Here is a 19434-nt window from a genome sequence, read left to right as displayed (position 1 = left end):
TTATTTGATAAATGTAGCACACCCACCACCTGAACCTTCTATTTGATCACTTCTCACCGAGATAAACCCAGGTATAATATAATCCAATTGAGGTTTAAGAAATGTTTCTTGTATACACACACCACGTCCGGTAAAACATCTTAATCATGTATAAACTTAAATTCCTTTCCATTGGCTTTCAAACTCCTAGCGTTCCATTGGACAACAAGGAACACCATAACACTATGTATTATCCTGATCATTTGCCATTCGGTTCAGCATCCGATGTATCACCTCTACCGTAACTTCAGAAATCCCCAGAATGTCTTTGGCTGCCTTCACTACTTATTTTATTTGTGCAGTCCTGCTCTTATGTGTTGCAGTCATATTGATTGCCCTACACATAAAGGCCAAGAAGTCGACACGATCTACTACCATGGTTCTCTGTTATCGATAATTTATGCTTGCATATCACATTAACAATCAGCTGAGATTCCACTGGTGTCCTCAGAGAGACCACTATCCATGTTGTATCTAGAGTATTTTGAACACTTGGTTTGTTATTCACTTTCCGAACAGCCTCAGCATAGGATACATTGTAATGTTGTACCTGTGCGCTTCCATGGCTTTCTGTTGAACTTCACATCCTCCATATGCTGCACTGTTCTCCGTCACAACATTTAACTTTAGCATCAGGCTTACATTTCCCATACTTGTGATCAGTGGCAACGCGTGATTCATGCAGAGGCCCACCTGTTTAGCTGGCATATTATTTTGGCATTAAAACAAGTCACATATCACTTTGCAAACAATATAAAAAAATATATATATTGAGTTAATAAAGCTACATACAGACATGGTCTCTTTTTAGCTTTCTTGAATAAGGCAGCTCCAAAATGCAGGTGTTTTAGCCTAGCTCAGTGCTTTCTGTGGTGGTGGGGCAGCCAGCGGAAAATACAGAGCATAGGGGTTGGTCATTTTCTCTAGTTGCGTCGTGATTGGCTCAGTGTTCTGTCACTCATCAGGACACTACGTCACCGCAAAATCTACAGGTAGAGCTAGAAAATTCAAGCCCCTTGGGGACTGCCATAGACTTACATTAGAAGTGCCCATCCAAGAAGGCTCAAGGTCATTGGCCATAGATAAAATTGTCAAATCACATTATATCTAGATTTGATTGGACTGATCATGTCAACATCATACTTTCAAAACCTTAGCTAGCAAGCAGTCATCCTCATGCATCAAGTCAGCAATCTACTGAATAGATTAAAACATATTGGTGCTCATCGGCCATTGGACATAAACATTACAAGTTGGAAATCACAAATCCAACAATGAGTGCTAAGGCACCACTACAGCCCCGGGTTCGATCCCTGACTGTGTCACAGCCGGCTGTGACCGAGAGACCCATGAAGCGGCGCAGAATTGGCCCAGGGTCGTCGGATTAGGGGAGGGTTTGGCCGGCCGGGATGTCCTTGTCTCATTGTGTTATAGCAACTCCTTGTGGCGGCCAGATGCCTGCAAGCTGACTTCGGTCATCAGTTCGAAAGTGTTTCCTCCGACACATTGGTGCAGCTGGGTTCCCGGGTTAAGCGAGCAGTGTGTCAAGAAGCATTGCGGCTTGGCTCTCGACCTTCGCCGAGTCCGTAGGGGAGTTGCAGCAATGAGACAAGATGGTAACTACCAACTGTCTATCATGAAAAAGGGGATAAGGCCATGGACCAGAAAAGTTTGAATACATTGGCAAGTCATCCATATCAGCTATGTTTTCTAAAATGGCAAATTATAAGGCTGAATTAACTGTTTCGCTGCCAGACAAGGCTCCGCTGATAGCCAGGTGTAGCGGTGGTAAGGATTCAGCTTTATGTAGGCCCTAACAGTTTGTGGCCACCGTTTGCCACCATATAGTGCAATGAATGTATTGTATAGTGTTGTGGCTTTGCTGGCATGAATCCCATTTTTTTTATGCCACCAAGATTTACATGCTAAAATCGCCACTGCTTGTGATCCTTACCACACTTTGCACATCTCATTTTACCTTTGCACACCGAGTGATCCTAGCTGCACCCTATTCTGCAGGTTCCCCTCAAATTGTAACAGTACAGTTGCAGTGTCTAATCGACTGACACTCTTTTTTGCTTTTGATCCTTTTCACATCAATAACTTGTCCTCCTTTCTGGGAAGCTTCAACTTCTTCCATGATCATTTCCAATGACATCCCAACAATTACTCTCATTTTAGACATAGCACTGGGAATGTGACATTTCACCTAACTCCCATTTTGTGAGTTCAATCTCAAAACATTCTCCTGCTGAATTTCACTGTTTGCAATGATCAGTTCCTTCCCATAACCCAGCGATTTGGCATCCTTAATCACCCCAATCTCTTCCCTAATTGCTTTTGTAAAATGCAATGCCTGAAAGTACTTACTTGCGGTTTCTGGGAACTACCTGTTACACCTCTATGAAGAGGGAACACAACACCCTGCTACAACTCAACTCTCCGTGAAGCGAAAGAGGTATGGACTGTAGGTGTGAGTAAGGATGACAAAAGGCAGAGAATTGACCGTTTACTAGGAATTGATTCCTTCACACGGTAATATAGGGAAAAGGGGCTGAACAGAACCAAAGAAAGTAAATATCAAAGCCCCCTCTCCTAACTGCCTAACCTCTACTTACCTAATTTAGCACCACCTGGTGCCCTAACCAAAATACAGGGGGTGGTCCGTCAAGGTCTTACCTAGTGTGCCTAGATAGTGAATATACTACGGGTATATGTATGCCCGCGGGCATCTTGCCTAAGCACTCCCTAGGTGCCTTCCCCTTACCCCCTGGGAACAAATGAAACAATTTCACAAACAAACTAAGAAACAAAGGACATCAAATAAGCTCTATCTGATAATGCAACAAACTAACACAGTACAGACCAACTGCCTGTATCACTCTCAGAAACAACAAACATAATGGCCATCAGCCTCCTCTCTCTCTCAGCCTCCTCTCTCTCTCTCAGCCTCCTCTCTCTCTCTCAGCCTCCTCTCTCTCTCTCAGCCTCCTCTCTCTCTCTCAGCCTCCTCTCTCTCTCTCAGCCTCCTCTCTCTCTCTCAGCCTCCTCTCTCTCTCTCTCAGCCTCCTCTCTCTCTCTCTCAGCCTCCTCTCTCTCTCTCTCAGCCTCCTCTCTCTCTCTCTCAGCCTCCTCTCTCTCAGCCTCCTCTCTCTCAGCCTCCTCTCTCTCAGCCTCCTCTCTCTCAGCCTCCTCTCTCTCAGCCTCCTCTCTCTCAGCCTCCTCTCTCTCAGCCTCCTCTCTCTAAATCACAATCAATCTTTCTGCAATCTCTCTTCTGATCAGAACACTGGCTTTTATATAGCTTCAGAAGGAATGGGTAATTGGAGACAGCTGCGTCTTGACGAGGGGCGGGGTCAGCTCTCCAATTAGCCATGAAGTCGACCAATCAGCTGCTTGAGAGATTTCAGGAAGCCATTTCCTGAAATACACACATGCAAATAAACAAACTACAACACAGAAACTGGGGAACATAACACTACCTTAACTGTGGAACTTTCTACTCCAACTCTTCGTCTAGAGTGGTCTTGTGCTTTAACAGGTCTATTCTCAACAGGTGTAAATAGTTTTATCATCATTATCAATTACCCTAATGCTACCATCTGACCTATCCGCCATGCCAACCCTAGTCACAGTACAGTTGTGCCAAATAAACAAATATAGAGCTTGTTACCGCCCGCATGAAATCGCACGAGAAAAGGGCAACCAGTGAAGAACACACACCATTGTAAATACAACCCATATTTATGCTTAATTATTTTATCTTATGTCCTTTACCATTTGTACATTGTTAAAACACTATATATATATAATATGACATTTGCAATGTCTTTATTGTTTTGAAACTTCTGTATGTGTAATGTTTACTGTTAATTTCACTTTATATATTCACTTTATATTATCTACCTCACTTGCTTTGGCAATGTTAACACATGTTTCCCATACCAATAAAGCCCTTGAATTGAATTATAGGGATATTCTGAGCTGTGCAGCGCGACTGCAATAAAGACAACCTGTAACAGACCTGTGGTTTAAGTTAGGTTTGCGTTGTAGGAACAAGGATAGGGCAAATGGCTGGTAAATATGGAAGCCAGTCAGAACTAGCCGATTGATAAAAACATCCAACTAATCCTTACAGATGTGTAGTGTGAAATATTCAACACAAAAAAAGTTGCATTAAAGTGTTACGAAATACTTATGTATACTATATTTTACAATAAGACCAGCTTCATAAAACTGTATACCACTATAGATACAAATGTAACACGCTTCAAAATAGAGGATGTCACTTCATTCACGTAAACATGTTTGAGGACCTTGAAAGGTAAAACAAAATGGCGGATTTTCAGAAAACGGGTTCAGAGCTGCAGACCATAAAGCAGTTAAAATAAACCTGCAAATGAATATATACTGTAATGATCTAGATTTGCAAAGAAGCCATTATCGCACATTTGAATAGGATTTGTTTCTTTTTAATTCGTTTAACTTTCTCCTGTTGGTGTTTAACGGCCGCATTTGTAGCTTTACAAAGGTAAGAGCGCTATGCTAGGCTAATCAACTTGGCTTTCTAGCATTAGCGAACGTCAGCTAACTGTTAGCCAGCTAGTAAATCAACAAAATGCACCAAGTTGTCTGGCTTGCACGCTGTATAGAAATGGTTAAAATTACACACTTTGGAGAGTTTGCTGTATGTGTTGCTTTTGGTTCTGATTAGTAAGTAGTTCGCTAGCTAATGATCTCAGACCGGATAAACTACTGGAATGGTCTCGTTAGCTGGCTACTAACTAGCCAGCAAGTTTACATTTCGATGACTACCGTTTGAAATAAGAAACGCGCATGTTATTACTAGGCTGTTGATCCTATGCTATGGAAAGTAGAAAACATACGTTGAAAGCTTTTGTCCATTCAGACAGAATGAGGGAACATCAGGGTGCATTCATTATCTCTTGCAACGGAAACAGTTCACCGTTCAAGAACGAAACAGAGGGACCTACCGGAATTTGTCCAATGAAAACTCTAATTTCCGTTGCAAAATAGTTTCCGTTTGAAGTAAACGGGTTCTGTTGCAAAACTTTGGCAACAATCGGCATAATGAATACGCCCTTACTGCTGGTTCTTTCAGCCATTCATGGGGGGAAAGAATCGGGTTTTGGGATAAACGCCGAAAATAGGTTTACACAGGCTTAGGAGATCGTACACGTTGAGATAATAGCAATCAGTTAACATGAGCTTTATGAAGCGTGTGTGTTTTTTCTGATTACATAAATGCTTAAATTTACAAAAAGTGATTAGCTCATGAAAATGACCATAGAACAAACCGTATAAGATCTCCTAAACTCTCTCCTATCGTGCGACATCATGTTTCCCCCTTGATGCATGTAATCTTGCATTTCTCCACTATCCATTCGTGAATTGCCAGAAACCTAACATTAGATGCTGGGACATGGCCTGGATTCAGAGGCATGCTTTGTGTTCAAAACAAGATTAGTTGTTTTTGAATGAATTAGAACAGTATGCTTTCTTTCTAAGATGCATTTTGAAGTTATAAATAACATAGACATTAGAACTCAAATAGGAAAACAGACAGCTATGTTGTACAGAGTTGGGAACTATAGGGAGATTGCACGCTAGCGCCCTCTACTGAGTAACATTAGAATGTCACCTGATGTGATTCAATTATATATTATGGTAAGTGTAACTTCTGTATAGCACTTTGACATCGGCTGATGTAAAAAGGGCTTTATAAATACATTTGATTGATTAATTGAAACTTGCATGCTCAGGCTGCTCTGGACCAAACCAGCTCGTGCGATGACTGTCGCTGGCTGCGCCTAAGCTCTCTCGAGAGGCGTGTAACTTTCCTGAGAAGGTTTGGTGAGACAGAAGTTCACTTTCCTCCCGTGGGTGCCTGTACCTTGGTGGAGTCTGAGTTGCAGGATACGAGGGTGGATCTGGGTTCGTAATTGAATCACATGGATCTGTACTCCCAGCATGGCGATATAGTGCTGGCTGATATGTCAGTGTCTTTCACTGTTACATAGGACTCGTGTTCGGATGACGACGTGGTTTCTCTGGCTGGTGAACTTTTTTTTCTGAAACTGTGATGGAGGGTTTGGCTTTGGGGCAGCCACACATCCTTGATATGGATGTAGCAGGGGAATCCCGGGCTTCTAGCGCGTCTCTCATTGAGCTATGTCACCAAGCGGCTGCACGCTTGTCAGTGGAGTGGCCATCCTCCCTGCATGGTGGAAGGCATTCAGGTTTGGTGGGGAATATCTGCTATCGGTCAAGCAACGCTTGCCTCTTTTTCCAGACTTCGTCGATGAGCTTAAGATGACCTGGGCCCAGCCGCATTCAGCCAAGCTGATGTTGAATGGGTAGTCCCACGTTATGAATATGGAGGGGGTGGGGCTTGTCTTCGTGGATGGGAAGCTAGCTGGCTACTTAGCCCCTTTGGCTAACAAAAGGATGGCTAACCCCAACCCATTTTGCACTAGTTTTCTATCTGCTAGTGCCATTTTAGAATTGGTTAGCCTTGGCTATAACCCTAAACATCAGAATCATTAAGCACATGCCTTCTTACAGATGTTGTGTCCGTGCATCACCATGAATTGTTCATCCGTTTATACAATTCTAAAGAACAGGTAGAATAAACGAAATTGAATACTGTGTTCCACGATATAATAGAACAAATTGATATTCCGGTTTCAATAAATTAATCTTAAATGGCACTTGCTTTTTCATTGACTGAATATATGGGCTCTATATGGGGAAATGTAGCAATTAGGATTTATCTTGCCTATAAATTCCTAATGTCATTGTTGCAATTTGTTGGCATATAGATAAATGCTTGCATTCTTTTCCAGTGCTGGCCTTGTGTTCTAAAAATCAATTTTTTCCCATTCGAGTACTCTCAAAAAAAAAAAAAATCCTGTGAGTACTCGAACAATGAAAATAAATGTAAGAATGCTCCCAGATATGCAAAATGTTCGGCAGGGCAGATGTAGCTCTTTACCAGGGATGCAAATATGCCGTTTTGATCCCGACCAGCCACGTGAACCATGTAGATCTGAAGGAAAGAAAATCATTGGTGGAGCCTCCGGACTGAGCACAGAAAGTTAAATGTATTGAACTAACTTATTAGAAAAGTAGTCCTTTGCACTCGTTTCTCAAGTCCTGAAAAGAATGCATCAGTAAATCATATTCCTGCAACTATCAGAAGAAGTAATGCCTCTTCTTGTGCGCACGCCTGTGTGTGGTTGTGTAGCCAGTTAGCATGCCTAAACAGTCATTTCTAAAGGCTTTTCCCAAAAACCTTTCCAATTAAAAGTTGATTGCAAAGTAGACCTACCTGGCAGAATGAAATCATGATGATTTGTATCAATCATGTGGGCATTTGTTTTGTAATCTCTCCCATCCTATGAAGCACCGCTACAGAAACAGTGCCACCAAACACAACGCTCTCTTGCTGGTGCACAATTGAATTACAGGGCAACTCCAACTTATTTGTCACATGCGCAGAGTACAGGTGTAGACTTTACTACGAAATGCTTACTTACGAGTCAATTTCCCAACAATACAATTCAAAAGTAAGAAAATGAACAAATAAAAAAATAGTAACACAATAAAATAACAATGAGGCTATATACAAGGAATGCCGGTACCAAGTCAGTGTACTCGGGTACGAGGTAGTTGGTGTGATTGAGGTATATGTATGTCGAGTGTCGAGTGTCACTAAAAATCTAAATGTGTTTTTTGGCAGAAATGCCTTCTGGAACATGTGAACTTTCATGTGCCTTACTATCAAACTTGTATGCCATCTGTAAATACAATTGTTAAATTACGAGCCTAGTTGGTTTAGCCACAGAAAAAGACAGGAACCTTCCCGCTAGCCATGATTGGATGAGATAATGAGTAGGCTGGACATGCCGAGAGATGAGTTCGGATTTGTCTGCCGTGTAGCATGCTTCTGTCTATTTGAGCTGGTCAGTATGTGTAGTAGGTAATCCTCTCTATCGTGGCTTTAAAAAAAAATAGTTATCACGTATTAAAACTGCATAAGTGTTGCTCTCCACTTTCTGGAGGACCGAGTTTTGAAATCAGTGGAAATAGAGTATGATAGCTATGGAGAAAACCTGTCTCCAGGTTACGTCTTCAAACTAAGGGCAACCATGGCATCTGGGGCAGAGGGAGAAGCATCCATTCATGTACGCTAGTCTAACTAGTAGGGGTGGGTGGTATACCGGTATGAATGTGAATACTGGTATGACGTTGTGCCATGGTATGGATTTTGCCGTATCGTGCATATCATAATAAACTAATAAATGTATGAAATAAGACGGTTTTTGTTTTTTTCACAAATTTTCAGTTGAGTCATACAGCCTAGTGGGCTAGTTCAAATGGTTTTTTTCAATAAGAACATAGCCTTTTTTAGCAAATAAAAACAATTAGAAGCATGGACGTTACACACAATCGGCCTGCCAATCAAAGTCAACAAACAAGCATGCGCAACTGCAGAGTAAGCAAACATTTAGTGAAGTAAACTCCTTTTGTTAGCAAAAGTGTCCAAAATTCAAGCGCAAAAGTGTAAGCAAGCATTGAGGATGACTGAAGACAAGGAAAATAACGCTATTGAGGTTGATTTGCAGGACAACAAAGAATTGGTTCGAAGAAAGGGGGCTTCTGTTGTTTGGAACTGGTTTGGCTTTAAGATAACCGACCTCGACCAACAAACAGTACTGTGTAAGTTGTCAGTGCATTGTGCTAGGCAAAGGTGGAAACACCAGCAACCTTTTTCACCACCTGAAAACCCTGCATGTGCACGAATATGAGGAATCTACCAGAATGCGTGCAACAAACCCCCGGAGCAAGTCCCAAGACATCTTCAAGCCAGACCCACACTCCGCTATCACTCAAGGCATCATTTGTTAGTGGTATTCCCTATGACAAGAAGAGCAAGAAGTGGAATGAGATAACGAGTGCAATTATGTATCACATAGCAAAAGACATGGAACCAATTCAAACTGTGGAGAATGACAGTTTCACAAAGTTGATTCGAACTCCAGACCCAAGATACGAGATCCCGAGCCGTAAATACTTCAGCAAAACATGTCTGCCAGAACGCAATACAGAATGTCGGGACAGAGTTGCCAATTAAATCCGTAACGCTGCATTCTTCTCTACCACTGCCGAATTATGGTCATGCCGGATCACAGAGCCATACATTAGCCTCACAATTCATTACAATGACGACAACTGGAAGCTGCAAAGCAAATGCCTCTTATTTCTCAGACCAACATATCAGAGAAATAATTGCAGCTGGGCAGAGGGAGGCACTTTCATCCTGGGGCTTGAAAGAGTCGCGTCAAGTATGTATGACTACCGACAGCGAATCGAACATGGTCACAGCATTGAAGCTGAACAAATGCACAAGACTAGGTTTTTTCGGACACAGGCTACACATTGCTATTGGTAAGTTTCAACGTCCAAACACACAGAGCTAGGTAGAAAAATAACGTAACTTAAAAACAACAACTTAAAATGCAGAAAGCTATTGTGTTCCTTATCTCCTCTGTTTAAAGTTATAGCTGACTACACTGCCTGATCATTCTTATACTTTAAGCCGAATATATATATATATATATATATATATATATATATACACAGCTATCCAAATAGATCATATTTGTAAATGTGTGCAATATCCAAACATTACATTGCTTTTATTTCTAATTGATACATTAGCCTGTGGTTTCAATATATGAATCTATCTTATCTCTTTTAATAATAAATAGCCTACTCAATAAATTATCCCGTTTTCTAAAGCAATATACCTCTCTTAATCACAACAGTTGTATGTACATCTATAGATGGATTCAATTTGTAATCATGTCCAGTATCCATGCTGTAAATTGATGTAATTACAGCAGATGCAATGTTATTTCTATTGAATAATTGTGATTCATATGTAATTATTTTTCACCTTTTTATTTTTCAGAGAAGAGTGTCCAAAATGAACCTCGGGTTTCCCGGACTAGAGGAGTGTCCAAAACGAACTTCTGGTTTCCCAGTGTGCAAGAAAGTGGTCAGCACATTTTCCTATAGTTGGAAGCAGCAGAAGGCCCTGATAAGTGCACAGGATAAACTGAGTCTGCCCCTCCACAAGCTCATCACGGAATCCCCGACAAGGTGGGGTTCTCACCTGCAGATGATGGAAAGAGTCCTGGAGCAGGAAAAGGCCAAACTACAAGTCCTGGCAGCAGACAAAAAAACACTGCACCTTGCACCCTCCTGACAAGACATTGAGGTCTTTGAATCTATCACGGCAGCACTTAAGCCCCTCCAGGAGAGACATATGTGAGTGTGTCCTATCTGAAGCCTGTTCAATATGGAGGTTCTGAAATTAAATGATGGCGAAGCCAACCTGACCCGAGAGATTAAGATGAGGGTCCTCAATTACCTGAGTGACTAATACACCAACCCTGAAACAGATGAGCTGCTCACCAATATCTACCTTTCTGGACTCAAGGTTCAAGACCACCTACATGACCACTGAGAAGCTGGTGAAGGTGAGAGCTGCCTCCGAGACAGAAGCCCCCCTCGTATGGGAACACAGCCGTGGGAGACTTCTCTCTTGAAGAGGACTAGAGTGAGAGAGAGAAGGAAGCTGCCACTGCTCCACAATCCGCAAAGAAGTCCAAGAAGAGCCTTGGGAGCTTCTTTAAGAAAAGCAGTAGTGCACCTGCCTTAAGAACCCAGAGACAGGTCACGGAGCGATAGCTGGACAGCTACACTCTGATGATGGCAGCAGACAGTCAGGCTGATCCTTTGGAGTGCTGGCGAGTTCACGCTTCCCACAAGTGAGTTGTCTGGCAAAGAAATACTTATACATCCCTTTGAGATGGCATTTAGCAGTGGGGGAAATGTGGTCACATGCCACAGGGCAACTTTGAAGCCAGAAACTGTCAATAGGCTGGTGTTCCTGGCATGGAACTTGTGAAGAGGGAGGCAGTGAATTGTTACATGTTGAACTGAGAAACATACAGACTGGTTATTTTTTGAAGAAGTTAGTTTGAAAAGGTTTACAACTTGAATTCATAATGACCAGTGTTATGCTGAAAAAAGACTGCACTTCTTATATTTGGCAGGGAAAAAAAAGAAGAAAAAAAGAGGTTTTACAAAAAAAAAAGTTTAATTTTACTGTTATATAGCTTTGTTGGCACAGGTTTACCACAAGTAAAAAAAATGTCATAAAATGTCAAATAAATAACAGTATATTGTGATATTGTATCGTTATCTTCTGGACAGTGGAAAATATCGTGATATGAATTTTTGTTCATATCGCCCACCCCTACCAGCTAGCTATACTTTCAGATATTGCACGTTTATCATTTTGTCACTTTAATTTCAAGTTAAAGTGTGCTGTTAGCTAGCTAACGTTATGTGTATGATCTGTGTAGTAATATTACTCGTATCAGAGCCATTTGGTTAGCTACCTGCAGATTCATGCAGGGTAGTAATGTCATGAGTTGGGATTATGGTTCATTGTTTAGCTAGCTAGCTACATATCTTAACAAAAGACTCCACAATGCGAGCAACCATTTCAATAATATGTTCATGATGTAGCTGGTAAATTCGCTCTGGCTATCTACTCCGACTTCAGAGCACTCTCATCTGAGTGTGCCAGAGCACAGAATAACTGACAAATATACGAACGCTCAACAAACATTGAATATGTCCCTTGTCAGTAAACTTTGGTCAAAAAGCGTAATTGTTGCCAGCAGCACAGTTACAGTCACCAACGCTCTGGATAACATAGAAACAGCTTAACCAGCTCTGCTAGGGTGAATAAAATGGTCAGAGTGAGCTGTTCTCGCATTTGTCTGGAAATAGCTAGCAAGCTAGCCAAATTTAGTGCTTGACTGCTGTTGTTAGGACAGAACGATCGGATCAACCCTACTCCTCTTCCAGAGTGTACAGTGTGTGCTCGGAGCGCTCCTTAAAGAGATGGGTGGGGCTAAAGCTTAAGAGGGTGTGAAGGATGCTGAATGGGTGTAGACAAAGAAGAGCACTCCAGTATGTGTACCAAAACATTCAAAGGCCATTTTTTCAAAAGTGAGGTTACAAGTTTATCAACTTTCAAAGCAGAATTACTTTCCCATTGTTCCTCAACTGTAGTGTATGGTATACCATTTTTTTTCAATGTAAAACACAATGGAGGTAGAAGCTGTTCAGGAGCATTTTGGTCCCAGACTTGGCGCTCCGGTACCGCTTGCCATAGCAGAGAGAAGACACTTTGACTTGGGTGCCTTGCAGTCAGATGCTGAGCAGTTGCCATGCCAATACGGTAATGCTGCCAGTCAAGATGCTCTCAATGTTGCAGCTGTATAACTTTTTGAGGATCTGAGGGCCCATGCCAAAACTTTTCAGCCTCCTGAGGGGGAAGAGACATTCTCGTGCCCTCTTCACTACTGTGAAGCTCTTGACTGTCTCCACTACAGCTGATGTGAATGGAGGTGTGCTCGCCCTCCTTTTCCTGTTGTACACGATCAGATCCTTTGTCTTGCTGACGTTGAGGTAGTGTTTGTTATCCTTGCACCACACAGCCTATAGGGAGGAGGTCAGAGACTTGGCAGTCTCATCATGATCAGGCCTACCACCATCATGTCATCAGCAAACTTAATGATGGTGTTAGTGTCATGTGTGGCCACGCAGTTGTGGGTGAACAGGGAGTACAGAAGGGGGCTAAGCACGCACCCCTGAGGGGCCCCTGTGTCGGCAATTTTTCTTGATAAGAGACCTGAGTGCTCCATTGGGAATGGATGCTCTCGTGCACCAGTGGCCTCGAACCCTCCTTTACGAGTTTCCCTCTGTGGACCTAATTCAGCCCACGCTGGAGGGTGTGTCGTGAGAGCTTGTCGTTGATCCTTGTGACTCCCCGTTGGCCAAAACCACCTTGGTTCGCGATGATTATTTGCCTTTTAGGCAGGGACCCATGGCAATTCCCGTTGCGCAGGGACCTGTTGTCCCAGGCTCACAGGCAGGTCTGGCACCCTCGACCAGAGATTTGGAACCTGTGGACTTGGCCCCTGAAAGGTCCAATCTGATGGCAAGCGGTTTACCTTTGAACGTTATTGCTACTATACAGTCCGCAAGGGAACCCTCCACGAGAGGCTTGTATGGATATAAGTGTCAGACGTTTGAGCTTTGGTGCCAAAATAAAGGAATTATTCCTTTTTCAGAGCCCTCTGGTTGAAATGTTTAATGTTCCTACAGGCGCTTTGCGAGCAGGGTGGCACCCCTACACTGGCAACACTTTAAGGGGCATTGCACTAATAATGGAGCTGACTAGGGAAACGTTCCCGCTGTTCTGTTCTTAGTGCCAGTCTGCACGTTCAAATGAAAACAATGTAACTAATAATGGCATCTTTATGCATTCGTTAATAAAATAATGATAAAAATAGTGATGTTTATGCTGATGTTTATTTAATTATGGATCCATAACGAATTACTATGGGAATAAATATCACTGAATTACAGAAATATCCTCCATATGTAATTATTGGCAGAGAGTCACGTCATATTTTTCGATATACTGTAGGCCTACCGTAGGCAACATGAGTCTCACTAGTGTTGAGTAATGTGCTGTTAAAAGTGGTGTAGGTCTTATTTATTTAAAGAGTATATTGAAGTTAGAAACAATAGGATTTGAAGCAATAGCCTACAACTATTTTAGCACCGTTTCGCACTGCTCTGAGACAAGCAGGGACTGGTCATTGATTTATCAAGACATTATTTTCACTGAATCTCTGTTTGGGTATTGGTTAGACTAGGGGTAGAAATGTTATGCTCTTAGTGTAACCTTTATTTAACTAGGCAAGTCAGTTAAAAAAGTATTATTATTTACAAGGACAGCCTACTCCTTCCTCCCCATCAGGGAATTGAGCCCCGGTCTCCCGCACGACACAGGGATGCTTTAGTTAAATAGCCCAGTACTGTAGCCTACTCCCGATCGTCACGTTGTACAGCGCCATATTTTCCGTTCCATCCTAACGGAAACCCAGAGGGTTTGAATTTTTCTTGGAATAGAAACACCATAATATTAATCAAATTAATTAAGAAACATTTCTTAAAATCGGTCCCATATACTATGTTATTACAAAAAAAGGTTTTAAAATCTCTAGTACAGCCACTATTTAAGTCTATCAAATGGTTTTCAGAGATGCCCTCTGGTGATCAAACTAGCACTAACTAACGTTAATGGTACCAGTGGTTCACATTTAAATAACGTGCCATAAAATTCTGGGGCACCATGCAAGCTGCGCCGCAGTACGCTGTAATTTTTAAAGGATGAACCACTATAATGGTAATCTGGTGCGTACCAAGTGGGACCTAACTTTTTAGTTAAAATGTAATTTCAGGAATTATATGTGGAAAACATATGAGTGAACATTCGCTAGCCAGCAGCAGATGAAACCAGGGTTTGGAAGGGAAGTCATTTTAGTTTTGAACAGAACAATAATTTTTCCCCATTCCGTTCCACTGTTCCGACCCAGCAAAATAAAGTTCTAAACCAGTTCAAAAGTAACTGTTTATATTGTTCCTTTCTATTCCTTTTTAAATGTCTGAAATCAGTTTAGCTCGACATTAAATGACTTCATCAATGGATAGAGCAGCTTGTTATGGAGTGGGCAAGCTATGTACATGCATTGGACAGACAAGTGTAGTGTAGGTGGTGACATGCAATTGAAATTTTGCAGATGAGGAGCACGCTGGGCATCATCTGAAATAGGCTCACAGAATTATACCGAAGGAGGAGCGGCTTTTATGAAGGAACTTTGAATGTCTTTGAACTTCAGAGAATTGGCTTAACTGACGTTGGACCAGAGCTAGCCCTTGATCATGACTCAGTTCCATTACATTACACATAATTCCGCCTAGAGTTTTTGAGAGCTAGACTAGAGCTAGCTAACACACTTGTGTGTAGTTAATAAGTCCATTGTGAAACGTGATAACTAACTAGCATTGAAAAAGTTAGTCCATTGTTCTCTAATTAATCACACACAAACTGGCAAAGATTTTCATTTGGCAGGCAGACACTGGAATACGTTTCTGAGTAACAGAGGGCTTTGAATAGGCACTTTGTTGCATTTTTTCTAGGACTGGAAAAAAATGCCTAGAACGTAAAATAACGGTATTAACTGGTTCCCATGGTTTTAAAAGAATGGTTCTGCCCTGGAACATTATTGATCACTTTCGTTCTCGGTTCTGGCTCTGTTCCTCAAACCAGTTTTCGGTCCTGTTCCCTGAACAAGTTACAACCCCTGGATGAAACAGAAAGTGAATTCTCTCCTCCCTCTCCCCGGTTTTAGTTTGCAGCTACCACTGTCTAGGTTTAGGATATTTAGTAGCCCATACCAGTGACAAACGTGTGTTATCGACATATGGCAGTACACCCAAAAAAAATCTAGCTCACTTATTTTGCCGCCTAGAAAGAAATAGACACAGATTAATTCAGTCATGGGGGAAGAGGCTAGAGCAAGGTAACATTACCTGCTGCATCTTAAACAAGAAGCAACTGACCTACCTAGAGCTGACACCAATTAGTCGATTGTTTGGTCGATAGGCTGTTGGTCGACCAATATTTTTTTTTAGTCGAGCAGTAGCTAATATTATATCTATTTTTTTATATTTTTTTAATATTACAAGACACCGTTCTTTTTTGCACCCGCCTGTGAACTAATCCATTGCAGAGGCCGAGAATAATCCACTGCGGAGGCCTCGGGGATGGCACAGTCCAAGAAGAAGGGGTGTGTGGCTAAGATGCTCAATGCACATCTCTCTCAAGAATGCCCGCTCTCCTGCCAATTTGTGTCATTGTCTTGAGTGCTCCTGTCAATGTTGAGTATGGGCGCACACCTGATTATGCATAGAAGTAGGACTATCGGCTTCATGGCCTGCGTGTAAATGTAGACATATAAATGTGCCCATTTGGGGAGCTGATGTTATTTTGATTGGCTTGACGCACCACCACTGTGGAGCTTCTTAAAGTAATGTTTTCACCTCAAACAGCAAGCGAACAAAAACTATTTTTTACATCCATTGAGAATGACAATAGTTTCTCAATGTATTTAAAAAATCTTTCCAGCTCTCTCCCTTTCAATAACCACTGTGTGAAAGGTAAAAATGTCATGCTCTGATCCAGTGGAAACGTCATAAAATAGGCCTACCTGATTACTTCTTATCCCTTGTGAATATAGCCTACAGCTGTGTCTGTCCCGAGCTCACCGGGGTGGGACTTTTTAAAAATAAGTTTGCTAGTACAAGCTTCAGGCCTGACCCAAGTTAGTAGTTGATACAATGTTTCAAGTTCGTTGCAGGCAGGCCATATTTTCTACCTGCAGGCTTCAATGTTTTTATTTGTTGGCTTTATGTAAGCTATTTTTACGGAGTTGGCAATGTCAATATAAGTTCATTTTTACATTTTGATGTATTTTTTATTAACCACATGACAATGATTGAGATACAAATGACATTATTATAAGTTCAATTAAACTGTTCCACGGAAATATGCATATGAAAACCATAACTGGCATGCAGATCGGTAGAAATGGCTAGATACATTGGAATTCCACATGAGAAAGTTTGCCGACTCCTCAGTGTAGCCTATTACCGGCAACATCAGGAGAGTACTGGCAGAGAAAGCCAGCAGGAGCATGGTCAGGTTAAGGGTTTTTTCTTCTGGTTATCTTGATCTCTGGCTCCTTCTTGAGTAATTTGTCTTATTTCATCATTCAGTGAGCTTAAAGCATCAAACAAGCTCAATGCATATACATTTCTTGTTACAGTTGACTGTTCAAAAGAACAGATGACTTTCGGTTGACCAACATTTTTTTTTAGCCGGGGACAGCCCTACTGCGACCACATTGATCCTAAGATCCCAAAATAAAGTTTTCTATGGACCAATGTCCACATTCCAACACTCCAAAAAAAGCATGGAACACGGAACCCAAACCGGCTGCACGTGTGCGCCATCGTGCATACATTTATTTTGTTCCCCCACACCAAATGCAATCATGACACGCAGGTTAAAATATCAAAACAAACTGAACCAATTATATTAATTATATTAATTCGGGGACAGGTCGAAAGCATTAAACATTTATGGAAATTTAGCTAGTTAGCTTGCTAGCTAAATTGTCCTATTTAGCTAGCTTGCTGTTGCTAATTTGTCCTGGGATATAAACATTGAGTTGTTATTTTACCTGAAATGCACAAGGTCCTCTACTCCGCCAATCAATCCACACATAAAATGGTCAATCAAATCGTTTCTAGTCATCTCTCTTCCTTCCAGGCCTTTTCTTCTCTTGACTTTATATTGCGATTGGCAACTTTCATAAATTAGGTGCATTACCGCCACTGACTTTGTTCGTAATATAAGTCACCCACGTGGGTATAACCAATGAGGTGATGGCATGTGGGTACCTGCTTCTATAAACCAATTAGGAGATGAGAGAGGCAAGATTTGCAGCGCAATCTGTGTAAGAAATAGAACTGATTTCTATTTTAGCCCGTGGCAACGCAGACGCTCGTTGGCGCGCGCAATAATTGAATAACATATATTTCAACATTTATTTTGCAATGTAGTAAGCCTGTTAGGGGCTTCTGCGAAATCCATGTCCAAAGTGTTGCAGTTCAGTTTAGCCCTCACTCGGCAAGCCGTATAAAAAAACTCCCCCAGAATTAACGCATCGCACAGCCCACACAAATGCCTTGAAAACATCTCTTTCCCAAGGGCTTGTACTATCTATGATAGCATTGGCAGTTCGCTACCAACAGCTGGCAGACATGTTTACATTTGGTTAGTTTTATAAGTGCTTTGAGATGGAAGAAGTGAGCTAAATGTGGTTGCCGCTAGCTAGCTAACATTAGCATAGAGGTAGCAAGCAAGCCAGTTCTTTCACTTACCCAATTCATTTCCATGCCATTGATAATGCTTGCGGTCTTTGCTGGTGCTGCTGTTGCTGTGGGTTTTTAGATGCTTTAGAAGCTACATTAATGGTAGTGACAGCATCCACTTTGAGAAGCAACTTCTTGATAGCTGTGGAAGTTCTTGGATTAAATGTGCACCGAAGTGAGAGCATACTATTATAACAATTGATTTAAGAGTTTGTAATATGAGAATGTTTTCTTGAGGTGCTGTAAGTTACTATTTTATGAGTTTCTGGCATTGAGAAAAAGTGTAACACCTGTCTTTTAAAAGCCCCATCTCAGGCCAGTTTGTAAACCTATTGCGCTCACTTGGGCTGTGCTGTGTGAAGACCCTTTTAAACTGATGGATTTTGTGGATCTGAAGATCCTCTCCTACAAGACCACCCTGCTTGTGGCTTTGGCCTCGGATAAACGCGTTGGAGATCTCCATGCCTTATACCTTGACTACACCGCTCGCGTTGCATTTGCGAGCGTTGCAAAATACATTTAGTAATCTATGTTATTCAATTATTGAACCCACACTGCTTGCGCGTGTCAACGAGCGTGTGCGTTGCCAAGGGCTATCTCCTCATTGTTTTATAGAAGCAGGTACCCTCGTGCCATCTCTTCCTTGGTTATACCCACGTAGGTGATTGAAAGACGAACCGTGTTGCCGGTCGTCATGGCAGTGGTGGGCCGTCCCTTCTCTGCTGGCCTAAACATCATCAGAATATAATATTTTTTTTAAATATATTTTCCCACAAATATGTATTAAATTATTCCCCAGAGTAAGAGTTACACTCTTCATTTCATAGCGTTCCTCTTGGTTGCACTGCTTCCAGCCCCAGGTTGAGATTTGGAGGGCTGGTCTTTATGTTAGATCTTTTATCCAATCATATTCAGCCATCATGTGTTGCCAGGGGTCTAAAATCTGCCCTCAGGCCTTCAGAATCAACAGTGCGGGCGCTTGTAGCTTAAAGTGAATGGAAATAAAAAATTTGTGTCAACCAATCAGCTTTAGAGTTGGCTATTGTACGCCTGCTGGCTGGCTCCAGTGTTACACAGGAGCCAGCTAGCAGGCGTAGTGCGTGCACGCCTTTTGATTGGATTACCAATATTGAGAGGCAGGTCCTATATGGGCAGGTCTCAGAACTAAGAAACTGAAATTGATCAACTAATTAATTTGCGTACTACTAAGCTGTTTTTTCAACCCACAATGGCGGAAGGAGAAGATATCGATTTGGTCGAGGATATAATTATAACGCCATTCTCAAGACAAACTTTTCAAGAAAAGTTAGACATTGTCAGGAGAGGTAAACGCCGATGCTACAAAGCCTGTCACAGGCGGGAAAGGGGTTCGCTCGCCACTTTCAACTATGGGCGCTATCAATGACTCACAGGCTCCGAGAAGCACTGCAAACTGTA

At 41.9% G+C, this 19434-nt stretch overlaps 1 protein-coding gene across 2 annotated transcripts in view; it reads left to right on the top strand.

The window, feature by feature from the left end:
* Positions 1 to 4365: 4365 nt before the first annotated feature.
* LOC109864411 (transcription initiation factor TFIID subunit 6-like) overlaps positions 4366 to 19434 on the top strand; it is a 57140-nt gene continuing 42071 nt past the window's right edge. The window contains exons 1-2 of one of the 2 annotated variants that reach the window (XM_020452187.2): positions 4366 to 4570; positions 10037 to 10898. The gene's annotated coding sequence lies outside the window, so the exon portion shown is untranslated. The remainder of the gene's footprint in view (positions 4571 to 10036; positions 10899 to 19434) is intronic. The other variant, XM_031797803.1, reaches the window with a different exon arrangement.

Source organism: Oncorhynchus kisutch, linkage group LG19 (genome assembly GCF_002021735.2).
Source record: "Oncorhynchus kisutch isolate 150728-3 linkage group LG19, Okis_V2, whole genome shotgun sequence".
Classification (NCBI taxonomy): domain Eukaryota; kingdom Metazoa; phylum Chordata; class Actinopteri; order Salmoniformes; family Salmonidae; genus Oncorhynchus; species Oncorhynchus kisutch.
This window is presented reverse-complemented; position numbering and strand designations above follow the sequence as displayed.